Source organism: Cebus imitator, unplaced genomic scaffold (genome assembly GCF_001604975.1).
Source record: "Cebus imitator isolate Cc_AM_T3 unplaced genomic scaffold, Cebus_imitator-1.0 Scaffold475, whole genome shotgun sequence".
In the NCBI taxonomy this organism is placed as follows: domain Eukaryota; kingdom Metazoa; phylum Chordata; class Mammalia; order Primates; family Cebidae; genus Cebus; species Cebus imitator.
Window position 1 is genome coordinate 1,735,016 of NW_016107790.1, and position 4,513 is coordinate 1,739,528.

Consider the following 4,513-nt stretch of genomic DNA (forward strand, 5'->3'; position numbering starts at 1 on the left):
GGCCAGGATGGTCTCGATCTCTTGACCTCGTGATCCACCCGCCTCGGCCTCCCAAAGTGCTGGGATTACAGGCTTGAGCCACCGCGCCCGGCTGATCGTTATATTTTTAACTATTTGAGGAAACACCATACCGTTTCCAATAATGATTGTACAATTTTACACTCCCACCAACACTGCACAAGGGTTCCCATTTCTCCACATTCTTGCCCACAGTTGTTATTTTCTGTTTTTTGATCATTGTTGCCCTAAGGGGTATGAAATGGTATCTTGTTATAGATTTGATTTGCATTTCCCTAATGATTAGTGATGTTGAGTATCTTTTGATGTGTTTATTGGACATTTTTATATCTTTGAAGAAATGTCTATTAAATTCCTTTACTCATTTTTGCAATGTGGGGAACTCCAACAACAATGGCTGCCACCTCTTTTCACCTCTATGATTAGATGCAGTAATCAGTAATCAGAGCATAAATACCCAATATTTGGAAAACGGCTTATTGTTGCCCACCATGGATGCTCCAAGCTGTGTGTAAGCTGCTCCAGGAACACACAAACAGCTCTCTCCCTAGCAGCTGGGGAAGGGGGATGAGTAGCTGCTACTGCATTAGGAACTAAACTGACCAGTATTAAACACAATATACCGTCCATGCCTTCCCTTGGAAACTGCAAGCCTTTATTAGACTACAGAGTTCCAAAACAGTTCCATCAGTCAGATTCTGCCAGTGTAACTGTTGTCCAAGCAGGAAGGCAGATGCTTCCTATCTGCCACCTTCCCAGAGTCTTCCTCATATAGTTGATTGAAGTGTGGATACTACCAATATGTTCTATCACATTTCATCAATGCTAAGATCCATTAACTTTCAGATACACCATTCTATGTATAAATAAGAAAAAACTAACTACCAATTAAATTATGACCTATCAGTAACTATAAGATGTATCTAGCTGTCAGAGATGTCAAATTTTGCAAAATTATGTATCTTAAAAAAATCAGGGCTGGGCATGGTGGCTCATGCCTGTAATCCAAGCACTTTGGAGGCCAAGGCGGGCGGATCACCTGAGGTCGGGAGTTCAAGACCAGCCTGACCAACATAGTGAAACCCCATTTTTTCTTTTTTTTTTAAATTGCATTTTAGGTTTTGGGGTACATGTGAAGAACATGCAAGGTTATTGCATAGGTACACACATGGCAGTGTGATTTGCTGCCTTCCTCCCCTTCACCTANCTTTGGAGGCCAAGGCGGGCGGATCACCTGAGGTCGGGAGTTCAAGACCAGCCTGACCAACATGGTGAAACCCCATCTTTAAAAAAAAAAAAAAATCAGTAAAATATGGTAACAGAAGAAAATATTCAAACTATTCTTCACTAATCAAAACTATACCTTCTGGAAGAATTTAAGGCCAGGACTATAATAGCAGATTAAATGAACAAATACTACCCAATTATTCAGTAATAATTAAGTTTTCATATACTTTTTAACTTGTTTCTACAATGGTACATAAAATTATTTAAGTTAGCACAAAAAAAATACACTTTTTTACATTTTAACTTTAATAACACATTAAAGGCATAAAAGAAAAATCTGTAAACATCTGAAAGAAAATTTAGAACTTCATTACATTGTATACTATTCTCTTAGGTCTCGTGACAATGAAAAATGGTTACAATTTTTAAGAATTTAAAGTATGTCCTGGCTGGGTCACCTGAGGTCAGGAGTTCAAGACCCTCCGACCAATAGGGTAAAGCCCTGTCTCTACTAAAAATACAAAAATTAGTTGGGCATGTTGGCATGTACCTGTAGTCCCAGCTATTCTGGAGGCTAAGACAGGAGAACTGCTTGAACCTGGGAGGCAGAGGTTGCATGAGCCAAGATTGCACCACTGCACTCTAGCCTGGGCAAAAAAGCAAGCCTCCGCCACACACATAAAATAATAATAATAAGGCCAGGGGCAATGGCTCATGCCTGTAATCCCAACACTTTGGGAGGCCAAGGGCAGGCGAATCACCTGAGGTGGGGAGTCCAAGACCAACATGGAGAAACCCCATCTCTACTAAAAATACAAAATTAGCCAGCTGTGTTGGCACATGCCTGTAATGCCAGCTACTTGGGAGGCTGAGGCAGGAGAATCGCTTGAACCTGGGAGGAAGAGGTTGTGGTGAGCTGAGATCGTGCCATTGCACTCCAGCCTGGGCAACAAGAGTGAAACTCTGTCTCAAAAAAATAAATAAATAAAATAAAATAAATAAAATACATCCTATGGATAGCAGAATGAAAATCTTTAGTAGCTATGAAAAAAGTGTACCTTAAATATAAATGCTTTTTACAGACAGCTTCTCTGGAGCATGGTGATCGTGTTACCATTCACACACAGAGATACCTGAGCAAGTGGTAACTACTCAGGGGTAGTAGTTTCTGGGGACTTTTCCAATCACTGATGTTTAAAGTGGAGTTCCAAAAGCGAAGAACAGCACTGTAGCATGAAACCCGGTAGCAAGAATCATACAGTGATTTCTAATTCTCTTTTGCTTCTTCTGGTTAGACCAAGGAGAAAGTTTACTGCTTTAAATTCTCATTAGCACTTGTAACCTCTTTTTGACTAGAGAAGAAAGCCTTGCCTTGCCATTATATGCCATGGGATCCAGCTACAATTTAACAGCATTGTTTTATTTTTATTGTTACATTCTATTTATGACAATTTATATAGGTTTCCCACTTACCATGGTGATGTGAAGTTTCTTTTTAAAATTAATGTATTTTTAAGTGACCTGATTTAAATAGGAAGATCAAATAAATAATAATTCAGGTGATATACCAATATGGCCAAAACACTAGTTTAATAAATTGCACAGAGACTGGAGAGTAATTAATGCCTTTCAGTGGCATGTTAAAGAGAAATAAGGCTCAGCTGATTCCTCTCAGAACATGCTCTAGAAATGAACAAATGAAGCAACAAAACAACTTCTGTTAAAAATCCAGCAATATCCTTAAAAACAGGCCATCTAAATCCAATTTGTTCCAGGAGATAACCCACTACATAGAACAGCAGTCGAAGATAATGAAAACATTCCAAGATCCAATTTTATCAGTTTTTTCCCTTTCTTATCCCTTGTAAATGGGGTACATTAAGTTCCATAAATAGTGCTAAATCATTAAACTAAAACAACAGATTTCCTTTCCTTATGAGAAAAAACCAGTTATAGTGTCAATTCTTTTCTTAGCACCACTAAATAGCTCAAGAACTAAAATAACCCCTTTTGTAAAAATGCAGGGAGTCTATTCCATTTTCTCACAGCAGCCTGCAGAAGGTCACCCCCCTTCTGACTGCCCTCCCACACTCTCAGTAACATGAGCAAAGCTGTCATTTCTCAGCGTCTGAAGAAACAGACGGTGCAGTGAGCCCCAAGTAAGGAAAGGCATGAACTCCCTGTCCTGACCTGAAGTGATCAGAGCCTTTGTCATGTCTAAACTAACCTCATTATGCAAGATTCACAAATCTCATGCAGGACTTCAGATAGCAACTCACAATCAGAATCTCAAATAAAAATTCACCAATGTGGTAGCAAACTCACAAGTCCCCAAGAGCAATAAAAGTCTTGTCAGATCCACAGACCTTTGGCGAAAACATATGGTCGCAAGGTCTGTGCATCAGCATCCCCGAGTCTAATGAACCAAACAAGCCACTGAGGAGAGCACATAGAAGCAAAATCAGAGCGCAATGATAAACAGTGATTAATGAACAAGCCATATGCACATGTGCCCAGACTTTGCTAAGCACTATGAAAAATAGTTAAAAGTATAAAAGAGTGTCTACTTTCCAGAGTTAAAAACAAATAATAACACAAAGCTCTATTAACTAAGGGCAACCTAAGCAGATGCAGTCAGTAACTGCCATTATTTTTCCTCTCTTGTCCTTGTTTTGTTGGTTTTTTCTTTCTTTCTTTCTTTTTTTTTTTTTTGAGGTGGAGTCTTGCTCTGTCACCCAGGCTGGAGTGAAGTGTGATCTAAGCTCACTGCAACTTCCACCTTCTAGGTTCAAGCGATTCTCCTGACTCAGCCCCCCAGGTAGCTAGGATTACAGGAGCCTGCCACCACACCCACCTAATTTTTGTATTTTTAGTAGAGATGGGGTTTCACCATGTTGGTCAGGCTAGTCTCAAACCCCTGACCTCAGGTGATCTGCCCGCCTCAGTCTTGCAAAGTGCTGGAATTATAGGTGTGAGCCACCGTACCCAGCCAAGTTTTTAATCTTAAAAAAGTAAAAACATTCTCTGGAATTCAAAAATTCTTTGTAATTACCACAAGTAAACATTCTAAATCTCTAACAAAGTCAGGAACAGTGGCTCACACCTATAATCCCAGCATTCTGGAAGGCTGAGGCAGGAGAACTGCTTGAGCCCTGGAGTTCAAGACCAGCCTGGACAACATGAGACCCCTGTCTCTATAAAAAATAAAAAAGTAAAGCCGGGCGCGGTGGCTCACGCCTGTAATCCCAGCACTTTGGGAGGCCGAGGC

General features: G+C 40.1%; 1 protein-coding gene across 2 annotated transcripts in view; it reads right to left on the minus strand.

Annotated features, from left to right (window-relative positions):
* KAT14 (lysine acetyltransferase 14) overlaps positions 1-4,513 on the minus strand; it is a 49,624-nt gene that overhangs the window by 28,524 nt on the left and 16,587 nt on the right. The window lies entirely within an intron of this gene.